Source organism: Tasmannia lanceolata, unplaced genomic scaffold, assembly GCF_043159265.1.
Source record: "Tasmannia lanceolata isolate RefF3 unplaced genomic scaffold, GAP_Taslan_0.1 ptg000013l, whole genome shotgun sequence".
NCBI classification, from domain to species: domain Eukaryota; kingdom Viridiplantae; phylum Streptophyta; class Magnoliopsida; order Canellales; family Winteraceae; genus Tasmannia; species Tasmannia lanceolata.
Genome location: NW_027518690.1, coordinates 3,270,366 through 3,283,688, shown reverse-complemented (window position 1 = coordinate 3,283,688; position 13,323 = coordinate 3,270,366). Strand labels below are relative to the sequence as shown.

Sequence of the window (13,323 nt, the reverse complement as noted above, 5' to 3'; positions counted from 1 at the left end):
TGACTAAGAGCGTGATAAACTAAATATATAGCTAGAGTTCAAATTATTATATGCTTAAAACATTTGCATCATTTAAGTTTGGAAACATATAGTCCTTCAACGGAGTTGGTTCAAGTGAATCTAGCAATTGTTCCCACCTGGTCCCCCGAAAAGTATAGCATAAGCCTCACCAGGCACTTTTTCAGTAACCCCAATTTGATAGCATGATGGGGAGCTTCGAATCATCTCATGAGGAGTTTCGAGTTTGATGGAATGACCATTGCCATCTTCATCTATAAACTGCATGCCTCCAATGTAACTTGATTTCCTATATTCTTGACCGACTTCTGGCATATGGCCACTCCCCATTTCAGGCCAAGGTAATACACCATCATTATATACAACCCCTCCCCATTGAAGAAAATCAGCATAGTCAGCGAATGTAGAATTAAAGAGGGCCTTTGGTCAATAGCCCACCCTCTCTTCGCCATATAATAGCCACCAATCTTTACTCACAGGATCCTACGATAAAATGGAAAACCAAAGAGTAAAATGGATAAAATAAAAAAATTAGTATGTCAAGTGAGAAGTAATGTTTCACAAGGTGCAACTCATTTTAACTATATTATGATGCAAAATCTTTTAGCTATTGCTTTTCCATTGGCTGGACTGTAAGATTTAATAAATAAGGGATTTGAAACATCTAATGGGAGAGAATTTTTTGGCAAGACCTATCTGATAAATAATTTAGATCTTTGAACAAGTGTCACCTTCTCCTTCTCCCCAATAATATTTTTCTTTAGCAAAATAAGGCTTCCATGATGTAACAAATATAGGTATACATATCATTTCCCTTTTCTTAGAAATATAATGATTGGAATTACCTTGTACACAGTGACTATAATGTAATGTTGGGTTCCATTGTACACCGAAGGTGGGGAGTGTGCAAGTATATGTGATTGGAAATTTGTACAAAACCTGAGCAGAGAACATCATGGCAGCCCGTTTTTCCAAAATTATCATTCTGTAGGGATGCAGAATAAACGAAGGAAAAATTAGTAGAACATCTTAATGAATTTAAATGACAGAAAGAGTGTGTTATTGTTGAAGCATACCGTCCATCCTGTGTATAGGTGTGGGTGAAAGTCATAATAAAAGTCATTATTTACCTGGAGATTTGAAAAACTTCAAAATTAGAATACGAGAATACGAGATATGGTCTTGCATTTTTACTATGATTGATCATTTCCTAACGCTCCATTTCTTTGAACATAAAATATGTGTAAAAGAAATTGTATGGGCGTAAAATTTGTTTTATGCCCATTTTATGTCAAAAGAAACAGGTCCTAAGGGAATGACCAAACATATAAAGGACCCTATCAGCATGTTGAATATCAATGAATTATTTGATAATGTTTCAACAGTATAATAAGATCACACATGCATTTTCTGATCTTGGAATTATGATATTTTGTTAATTCTTTGCCATTAGTTACATTCAATAGATAGCTCAATCTTTTTCTAAAGAATGTATCAAACAATAATGGATAGTGGAATTAGAAAACTTACCATCCATCCAGCCTGTATCGCGTGTCTTTGCTCACTTGGTGACGCATCAAGAAGTATAACAAGAGCAGCACTATTTTGGTTGGCTATAATTTTTGGCTCCCAAACATTGAGAACTGCCCTGGATCCATATACGCCGCCATCACCTTTGAGTGTAGATTGCAATGCAAACTGAACAATAATCACATTTTTGTTATAAGTTAGCTAAGTGGCAGCAATAAACAGGCACAGAGTACAACAAACTAAATAAATCATACTATTGTTGATAAGAAAATAATGATACATTTTTAAGAGTTTCCAATCATTCGGTTACTATTTCCATTTGTATGAAAGTAGGGGTATATTTGTATGAATATCTATCTATACAAGCTCAGTAATATAAAGCTTTCGGTTGAACAAATAGTAACAAGACATAGCTATTCATCTTTACATAGAAATTAAACTCAACAACTCAGGAACAATGACTAAAATTGAGAGAAAACGTGTTGAGTTATCAGATGATTTCATTGGTTTTTCTAATTAAATTCTACAAGAATGTACATAATGTATAAAATTTGCAGATTTTGATGTATAAAACTACTTGATTTTTATTTAAGTATTGAGCGAGTAGGTCAGGTAGATTTGACACACCTCACTTTTCAAGTCCGAGTTTCCAATTATTTGAATTATTGTTGAATATAACTACTCTTTCCTCCCGTCGTAAATTTAAATTTCGAGTAAAATAGGATGATAATAAATATGACTTACATTAAAATGGCCTTGACCATTTGAAGGGGACTGAGCATTTGAAGGATATCCTTTCCCAAAATTTGGGGAAGATTTAGCCCTTATTAGGTCTTCCTTTTTAATTCTCCGAATAGGAACTGTTCCTAGCGGGCATCCTCCATTCTTGAATCCTATCTTTAATGATACATCTAATGATGAAGCTTTTTTTATCTTTAATACCTTTTGGAAGAGATCCTAGGCTCATCTGCATAGAGACATTTTTCATCAATAAAAGTGTGGTTTTCTTTTCTTCGAAAAAAAAAGATATTTTTTCATAGACAATCGTTGTAAGTTCCCAAGTGATGTCAATGAAAAAGTTAATCACAAAATTAAGAAATAATAAATAAATGAATATATCACATAAAATATTAAGAACATAAGGAGAAAATTAAAAAACATGGATCTTATGATTCTTCAGTAAGGGATGATCAAAAGCAGGTTGTTTGTTTATATCAACACAACTAAATACCTGTCCATATCTCGCCTGCAAAAATTGTGAAAGAAAAAAGTAAACACCAATAATATTATAATATATATATATATATATATATATATATGAGGAAAAGGATGGTGAGCTTGAGCGCACCATCCTTATGGTGCACCCTTATGGTGCACTTGAGCTCCCCAAACACATGGGTCCCACATTTTTTGTAGTGATCCAAACATTCATTTGCAAGGCCCTGTCATAGATAGGGTGTGTACAAAAAATCAGCTCCATAGGATCATCCTAACCCATCCAAAAGTGGTGGCAAAAAGTGCAGATGTATGGATATATGAGGAAAGGGATGGTGAGCTTGAGCGCACCATTCTTATGGTGCTCTTGAGCTCCCCAAACACATGGGTCCCACATTTTTTGTAGTGATCCAAACCATTCATTTGCAAGACCCTGTCATAGATAGGGTCTGTACAAAAAATCAGCTCCATATGATCATCCTAACCCATCCAAAAGTGGTGGCAAAAAGAGCAGATGTATGGACAAACAATGTCTTTGCATTTTGCCACCCACTTTTGGATGGGTTAGGATGATCCTATGGAGCTTATTTTTTGTACACACTCTATCTATGATAGGGCCTTGCAAATGAATGGTTCGGATCACCACAAAAATGTGGGACCCATGTGTTTGGGAGCTCAAGCGCACCATAAGGATGGTGCGCTCAAGCTCACCATCCTTTTCCTCTCTCTCTCTCTCTCTCTCTCTCTCTCTCTCTATATATATATATATATATATATATATATATATATATATATATAAGGTCAGGGATACCTCATAAAACTTTTCGTGGCTAGTCTGTCGCATGTGAGACCAGCCACCTCGTGAATGGAGAGAACAGTTGCCTTCTGAGATGGACGCTAGCAATTCCCATATATATTGAGTTATATTATATGTAGCAATTCCCAAATATATATATATATATATATATATATATATATAGAGGAAACTGTTGGTGAGCTTAAGCGCACCAAACTTATGGTGCGCTTAAGCTCCCCAATCACATGTGTCCCACATGTTCTGTGGTGATCCAAACCATTCATTTGCAAGGCCTTATCATAGATAGGGGGTGTACCAAAAATCAGCTCCATAGGATCATCCTAACCCCTCCATTTGTGGAGGACAAAAATGGGGCAGATTTGTGTCTGTCCATTTTTGTCCTCCACAAATGGAGGGGTTAGGATGATCCTATGGAGCTGATTTTTGGTACACTCCCCATCTATGTAAGGGACTTTCAAATGAATGCTTTGGATCATCCTAACAAAGTGGGCCCCCATGTGATTGGGCGCTTAAGCTCACCATAAGTTTGGTGAGCTTAAGCGCACCAACAGTTTCATATATATATATATGAGGAAAGTGTCTCTAGTCTCTCCCCTAGATAAGCTTATCTACTCCTCCCTTTAAAAAAACACAGTGGGCCCACGCTGTTTGGATGATCCAAAGCATTCATTTGATAGGTCCTAACATAGATAGGGTGTGCCCAAAAAATCAGCACCAAAGGGTCATCCTAGAACTTCGTTTTGTGGTGCCTTGTGGTACCCAGAATGGACACATATAAACGTCCACGTTTATATGCGTCCATTTTGGACACGGTGTGCCCAACAAAATGAAGTTCTAGGATGATCCTTTGGTGCTGATTTTTTGGGCACACCCTATCTATGTTAGGACCTATCAAATGAATGCTTTGGATCATCCAAACAGCGTGGGCCCACTGTGTTTTTTTAAAGGGAGGAGTAGATAAGCTTATCTAGGGGAGAGACTAGAGACACTTTCCTCTATATATATATATATATATATATATATATATATATATATATATATACAAACACACACACAATATATATATATATATACACACACACAATATATATATGGCGATGATACACATAATGTGTGTGTGTGTGTGTGTGTGTGTGTGTGTGAGAGAGAGAGAGAGAGAGAGAGAGAGAGAGAGAGAGAGAAGAGAGAGGAAAATGATGGTGAGCTTGAGCGCACCATCCTTATGATGCACTCGAGCTCCCAAATACATGGGTCCCACATTTTTGTGGTGATTCAAACCATTCACTTGCAAGGCCCTATCATAGATAGGGTGTGTACCAAAAATCAGCTACATAAGATCATCCTAACCCATCCAAAAGTGGGTGGCAAAATGGACAGACACTATTTGTCCACAAATCTGCCCATTTTTGCCACCTACTTTTGGATGCGTTAGGATGATCCTATGGAGCTGATTTTTGGTACACACCCTATCTATGATAGGGCCTTGCAAATGAATGGTTTGGATCACCACAAAAAATGTGGGACCCATGTGTTTGGGGAGCTCTAGCGCACCATAAGGATGGTGCGCTCAAGCTCACCATAAGGATCGCTCAAGCTCACCATCTGTTTCCTCTCTCTCTCTCTCTCTCTCTCTCTCTCTCTCTCTCTCTCTCTCTATATATATATATATATATATATATATATATATATATATATATATAGAGAGAGAGAGAGAGAGAGAGAGAGAGAGAAAACGGTTCCTACACATATGTGTAGAGAGTTCTCTACACACCAGCTTAACAGCTTAAAATACAGTGGGGGCCCACATTGTTTGGTTGATCCAAGCCATCCATTTTAAAGGCCCTCATATAGATAGGCTGTCTACAAAAAATCAGATCCATAGGATCATCCCAACCCTACGATTTGTGGAGGTAAAATGGATGTCTTTAAACCTTCACAAATTAGTCCATTTTTTGCCTCCACAGTTCGAATGGTTAGGATGATCCTATGGATCTGATTTTTTGTGGACACCCTAACTATGTGAGGGCCTTAAAAATGAATGGTTTGGATCACCCAAATAATGTGGCCCCCACTGTATTTTAAGCTAGTGTGTAGCTAACTTATCTACACATGTGTGGACACCCTATATATACGGTTCCTACACACATGTGTAGATAAGTTATCTACACACTAGCTTAAAATACAGTGGAAACCACATTATTTGGGTGATCCAAACCATTCATTTTTAAGGCCCTCACATAGATAGGGTGTCCACAAAAAATCAGATCCATAGGATCATCCTAACCATTCGAACTGTGGAGGCAAAAAATGGACTAATTTGTGAAGGTTTAAAGACATCCATTTTACCTCCACAAATCGTAGGGTTGGGATGATCCTATGGATCTGATTTTTTGTAGACAGCCTATCTACGTGAGGGCCTTTAAAATGGATGGCTTGGGTCACCCAAACAATGTGGGCCCCCACTGTATTTTAAGCTGGTGTGTAGAGAACTCTCTACACATATGTGTAGGAACTGTTTTCTCATATATAAATATATATCATTTTCAAATGCTAAAGAAATAGTGATACCTTAATGGTCTTGACTGCTGGTTTATTGATAATTTTCAGTTGTCTCTCAAGCTCCAAATCCTCTTCTTTGGACATACTTATACTCCCTCTTCCTTCCGCAGCAATGCCAATGGTACCAAGAGAAAGTAGTAGAAAAAGTAACAAAAGCATTTCCTTCAAACTCATAGTCCTATGATTAAGAAACTCCTCTATCAAAGCCATGGAATGCAGTTCGGCTATGTGAGATGCTGTATTTATAATCACTAGAGATAAGGATATGTTTGGGAACCAATGTATTTTTGGAAAAAAAGTGTTAAAAAGGCAACGAAATATAAAGCAAGATTATTGCTTTTTATAGTGGTAAGAGATGTTGGATTAGCATGGATTCCATATATTTGAGGAGAGACCCGTGTAAGAAAAAATCATAGTATCAGCATGGATATCATATATTTGATGGTTTGAAGATTTAAGGATAAGGATAATTTAAAACAAACCTTAGGAGAGATTCACAGTTATTCTCATACATTTGATGCTGTGAAAATATAAGGATAAAGATAATTCAAAATAAATCTTTGGAGAGAGTCGCAGTTATTCTCACTTAATTGGAGAAAATAAAAAGAAAGAAAGAGAGATGTTAGAAATTTTAAATTAAATCAAAGTTGAAAAGTCAAAGATGCTCTTTTCTTTAGATTAAAATTTAGAGGGAAGATTCAAATTAAAATTTCCCTCTCTTATTTTGAAAACAAAAGACTTTGTTTGAATGGGGACTTGAACCCAAGGCCTTGATGTGTGTCTTTGAAAAAGGGTTCTCATCTACAAGCAAAATCAAATAGTCTCACTTTGCTTTGGAAGAAAATTCTACTCATCCATATAAGATGGAGAGTTGGAGAAAGGCTTGGGCCTTCAAGGGCTTTAGAATTTGTTGGATCCTAGGCTTTTAGAAGTGCATAAGTCCATGTTCAAAACACACACACGCCTCGATGGGCCGGACCGTGGCTGTGGTCCCCAATTAAAGTATCTTTTTAGTGCCCAAAATTCTATTTAATTTTTCCCATTAAATTAAAACAGTTTTAATCTCCCCACGGTTTTGGTATTAGCACTCTTATTAAGTGCCCAATTAAGTGGATGACCCGTTTCATATCCAACAGTCATATTTGTAACTGTTGGGAGGAAAACATTTAAGGCACTAATGGGTAGTTAATCTTTTCCCAACGGTTGTGGACCCCGATCCGAGAGAGAGGCGGGGAACGGGCCCCACGCTAAGTCTCAGGATCATCCACGTGAATGGAGAGCTCTGCCAAGGAACTCTCGAAAGAAGTGCCTCTCACAGCATGAGTGGCGATATAAAAGGTGAGATACCTCTCGATTCGGGGACTAGCCCAGATTCGAGGCGTACCTTAAACAAAGAAGAGTCGCCATCCAAGGAAAAAAAGCAAATGGGCCCTGGATCCCATACTATGCTCTGTTACAACGGATAACCAGAGATATAAAATAGGGTTCGTGCCTGGTTACGAATTCGGAAGGTCTAAAGAGCACCTCATCCGCTCAAGTGCAAACACCTGGTCTCTTATGCCATTTACTTAATAATTTTGAAGAGCTTTGGGCGAAAATCATATGAAATGAGAATGAATATCTCCGAGAAGACGTCTATCTAATCATGCATGTCTCGGAGATGAAATCAAAGGCACGCAAGATAAAATAAAAGAAACATGTGTCACCTAAGCATAGCTAGGTTATAAGTGACATGCCTAATGGGTGTCTAAGTTCTGATGAACAAACACATGCATGACACCCCAAAAAAGTATAAGGTATGCGCAATAAAGTAAGAAAACACTGCAAAACATAGAAAATGACTCGATATCATACAACCCTAAAACTCTAATCTATACCTAGGCCCGAGTCTTTAGATGATCTGATGTTCATCCAAAGAAGCCTACGTATCCCCGCCTCCACGAGAATCAAGGCAACGTAGTTCTTCGCACCTATTCTAAGCTATGATGCCTAAGACATCTAGATCTCTATCCTAGACTCGATCTAAAAGACCAGACTAGTTCTTAAAGCTTCTTATGCGATTATTTAAATTCTAATGGATTGTAGATTTTAGGATACCCTATATGCCCTAACTAAATGCAGGTTAGCCCTAAGCTAATGCAGGTGGTTCCTATAATCTATGTGTAGCTAGGCTGTATATCCTGAAGAAAACAGTAGGATCTATCGCATCTTAGACCTAGTCATCAATTGGCGATGTGGATCGCCAACTGACCGGACGGAGGCGTAAAACTCCTAGCTAGGACTCACTCCTAACTCTAACACAAACAAATAAAACACACAACAAACAAACAACGAACGAGGGAGCAACTCCCGACTCAAAAACTCTCTAACTAGGACAACCTCCTAACTCTAGAGGAAGATCCTTTCAAAAAAACAATATTTTGAAAGATTTTTGGTATTTTTTCTTTAAATGGGTAAATGATTTATTTACAAAGGTTTGGCTGGACCTGGGATGTGGATCCCAAGCTGCACTACGTACCTCGTGGAAGAGGATCAAGCCAACGTAGTTCGGAACAGATTTCCTAACTACTCCTAATGACTCAAGATTTTTGAGATTTTTTGGTTTTTTAGATGTTTTTGTTGTTTTTAAGTGTTTTTGACTCAAGGGAGACAAATCCTATCATCATAAAGGGGAGGACAGACTCCTGATATCCCGCAAAGGTTGGACAGCATCCTATGCTTTACGGGGGAAAAGAACAGAAACACAGCTTTGCAAGGGTTGGACAGCATCCTATACCTTGCAAGAGCGGATAGAAAAACACAAGATTTGATGAGAGGTTGGATAAAATCCTAACCCCTATGATGATAGGACTGACTCTGAAAATAGGATTCTAAGAAGAAGGTGCTAATGAGACAAAGCCTGTCTCCTAAAAGAAAAAGAGATAAAGAAGGGTGCTAGTGAGACTATCAAGCTGATAAAACTCACAAGTAATGAGGAAAAAGAAACCTTGTGCATATTTGGCAAAGGTAAAATAACCAGCCGGGCCGGACAGCTACCTAGCCCTAGGGTGCAACAAATGTGCAACCCAATACCCATAAGGGTAAGGGGTATGTTGCCAAGCCGAGTAGGATGTTCTCCCAAAACCAAATGATGCACAAAGAGGAGGTTTAGCAAGAAAATGAGACTAGGTAAGTCTCTTAGACACAGAGGTAGGATAAAGAAAAATACTAACAAGGAAAAAGAGACCTTGTGCATATTTGGCAAAGGTAAAACACCCAGCCGGGCCGGACAGCTACCTAGCCCTAGGGTGCAACAAATGTGCAACCCAATACCCATAAGGGTAAGGGGTATGATGCCAAGCCGAGCAAGGTGTTCTTCCAAAAACCAAGAGACGCACAAAGATGAGGTTTAGAAAGAAAAATGAGATTGTGAGAGACTCCTAAACAAAAAGATAAGCTCCAAGAGAGGTGCTGACGAGACACGGCATGTCTCCTAAGGATGGACTCACTAACGAGACAAAGCTTGTCTCTAAAGGATACAACTTTCTCTGTCTGAGACATAGCCTGTCTCCCTGAGAGGGCTCTAGAGAACTCTTTCATTGCCCTTGCAATGAATGGATTTCTAATTTCTAGGGGATACACACCATAAAGACTTGGATAAGTCTTTAAATAAATAAGAGGAGTGCTATTTGGACTAAGCGAGTCCCCTAAGGATGGGCTTAGGCTAGCGCCTTCATCGCCCTTGCAACGAGAGGGATTCTAATATCTAAAGAATCTTAACAGAAATCTATAAGACTGTGTTAGTCTATCAAAAAGAGAAGAAAAGGCTATCAGATAATCGCAAATTTTATTCTAAAAATAAATCAATTGCCAAGCAAAGAAAAATATACAATCTAATAGCAATCATAAAATGATAAATAACATTAATTAGTCCAGACCAGCCGCTGGATAGCCTAATAAAGTAAAAACAACATCAAACACTTCAAAACCATCCACAAACCCCAATACGGGGACTCCAATGAAATCAGATGATGCCAAAGTAATCATCTGATATCATATACACATGATAATATTTCTAATCCCGCCTTGAGATCAGACAGTACTCATGTCGATGATATCGAATAGAGTAGTCATCTGATCTCCTCCTTCCTATTAACAATTCATTTAAATAATAAGGAATGAATATAATAAGCTTTGAGATAATCTCACCTGAACAACCCATTTATTACCGTCTTCGAACCCTAACTCAAAGTTTAGTATGAAAGAGAAGTAATAAATTTCCAACAGATTATAGAAACACATTAAATGATATTTTCAATTTGTACAAATTTTAATACATAACAGGGCATCAACTTGTGCAGATTCAAATGTAAAAACTGTGAGAGTGAAATTTAAGCAGATTTGTGCAAATAGTGGGGCCGATGAGACAAAGCCTATCTCCAAAAGGGGTTTGATTTTTCTGAGACACAGCTTGTCTCCTAAGAGAAAGCTCTAGATGACTCTTTCATTGCCCTTGCAATGAAAGGACAAATTCTAAAGGTTTCTAAAGACTATGTAAGTCTATAGAGAGTGAAGAAGAAAGAAGGGGGGACTACCATGACCAGGTAAATCCATCTAAAGATGGGCTTGGGCTATCGCCTTCATCGCCCTAGCAATGATAAGGCTACTAAATGACAACAGCATGTTGGATCAAGGGGAAATTGTGTTTAATTCTTCAAGGTTTTGATCATCTCCAACCAATGCTTCCATACTAGAAGATCTACAAGTAAAGTAGAACACTGCACTCATCATAGAATCAATGAGCACCACGAAGGAATACATAATCACCAACAGAGGTCCCTCCCATATCCTGGAAGACCCGTCTCCATATTCCAGAGTCTTCACTCGATGCTCAAACAACCCCTCTACAAAAGCCATCCCGATCGAGGATCTAAGAAATATCAGAAGCCCCACATGAGTCTGACCCTTTATCAGAAAAACTGACCTAACTAAAACCTGTGGTCCTGATACCTCTTCCAAAACAGGTATGACACTGGCAAGACTACAGACAATAATCGCATGAACGAAAACCACTTAAAATACAACTGCCACTACAAATGCGGGGTAGAGAATTAGCTCCGAAGGAAAACCTAACATTGCAAATGTGTTGCAGACAGTGACCAAGAGAACGAGAAACAAGACTAGGCAACCCACAACCATCATACACACTCATAGATATGTTGAAAATACACGCCTCCAGATTTTGATAACAACAGCAAAGAACTTGGAAGTAACAACCTTTCTACTAGAATATGTGCAGGCTACTGAGTAGACAATCGTGACTTTGGATAACAGAGAGAATGAGATGAATAGAGGGAAACAGAATATGCGGGAGACAACCATTTCGGATAAACGTTGGCAGGACCGCTTGACTATATGATTCAAAGGAAGTCCACTCGACCAAGCGATCAACAAAAATCTAATGGATAATCTCTTTACAAAGGACTGATTGACTAGTGAATTTGAGAGGATGATTGCAGATATGGGGCAAATAAGCACTGCCAATATTACCACGAAACCTATGGAATTGAAACGAAGGATCCTAATGGTTTCTCCCAAGATCTCCAGTGCATTCATTGAGTAAAAACGCTGGCCAGAACCAAAGCTCTGCGGGATACCACATCCAGAGAGTTCGAATTTCGGGCTCTGTAACCCTGATTCTTCAGATCTTTCATTTTCCGAAGAATCCAAAGCAACTCTACAAATATTTCCACTAGAAACCTCCATCTTTTACAAGATCTTCACAATCCAAAGTATATTTCAAACATACACCAGAAGCTTCTGTAGAATCAAACGCTTAATTTACATTAGCTGACTCTCAACATAACGAATTCTTGCTTCTCGGAAAGATTTCTCACTATGTATATCCAATTTGTCTAAACAAACTTCCAGTACCCAAGAACATCGAAGAAACTCTCCATTTACAAGATCTATGGAGGATTCAACAAAAATGCAGATAGAGATCGATAAAATCTCCGTATTCAAATTTACATCACACGGCAAGGAAAAGAATATAAAAAAGCATGAAAACGAGATTTATACGATGTCCTGTTCAAAAAAAATGCGTAAGATCTAAAAAAAAATTTCAACGAGAATTGCAGGTAAAAAAAAAAGAAAAAAGAACCAGATCTGGAGAAGAGAATGACCTGATTTTCTTTTTTACGAATTCAATGCAAGATCTGATTCCCTTACTCTTCCACCGTGATAGCCAATCGAAGAACTCTAATTCCCGGAGCACACCGGAGAAGATGATCGGAACACACTTTCTCTCTCTTTCTTTCTCACAGATCTAGTAAACTTGTGGGAAAAGATGATCGGCCGGAGCTCAAGCTCACCGGAGGAGGTGGATTTGCCGGAGAAGAAAGGAAGAGAGATTAGGGTTTAGGAATTTAGGGAAAATTACAAATCTAGGAATTTCAGAGGAGCTAGGGTTTAGATCTTGATAATAGAATAGGTTACAAAGGTTTGTGGAAGAAGAATCTGATCAAAAACTGATCGTAATCTCACCGGATTTCGATCGGAAAAGAAGCATGAAGGATTAGGTTTTCTCAGCTGAAGTTAGAGTTACAGAGTAATGGCTGAAGAGGATAGTCGGACATCATGGTGAAAATAAACGAAATTCCAGTCACCTTGCCGGAGAAAATGGATCATGACCGGAGCTTCGCCGGAAAACAAACGGAGAAGAAGAGGGAAATGGATCTCGGGATTTCGAAAATTCCAGATCTGGAAAAATTCTCTTCCCTTCTAAACGAAATTTTTTTATCTTTATAGGCAAAAAGGAAATTGATAACGGCACTACTATTTGATAATTGCACAAATGCGCGAATCTGACCGGATGATTCACCCCCTTACAGCTTGATAACTGCACTAACTCCGCTTGTCTTTTCTGAATTTTTTTGGCGAAACTTTCTGAAATTTTGCGAGGATTTTTCTGAGGTTATAAGGCTTCTAAAAATGTATTCATGGGCACTTAGGGGCTTGATTTGGTTTGGTTTTTTCTAAAATACAAGGTTTTTGGGGTAAATCAAGGAAACAATGCGGGCCACCTTCTCCTTGCACTACACATATCTTCTCAATCTGCTCGCTAAGCAAACGAACCCTGATCTCGATGAAATTTTGCAGGGGGGAAGAGAAAACCATAATCCAACCTAGGGTGAAGCTTGGGA

General features: G+C 38.3%; 1 long non-coding RNA gene and 1 pseudogene across 2 annotated transcripts; both read right to left on the bottom strand.

The window, feature by feature from the left end:
* On the bottom strand, nt 1-12,893 carry LOC143890696 (uncharacterized). Of its 2 annotated transcripts, XR_013255215.1 has the most exons (6): nt 12,304-12,893; nt 2,293-2,515; nt 1,549-1,716; nt 1,095-1,148; nt 864-1,003; nt 1-501 (listed from the first exon to the last, which is right to left on the bottom strand). It is a non-coding gene; the product is annotated as an uncharacterized LOC143890696 (long non-coding RNA). The 2 variants fall into 2 exon arrangements; XR_013255214.1 differs by lacking the exon at nt 2,293-2,515.
* LOC143890536 (uncharacterized) lies at nt 10,808-12,275 on the bottom strand (annotated as a pseudogene).
* Nucleotides 12,894-13,323: the final 430 nt, after the last annotated feature.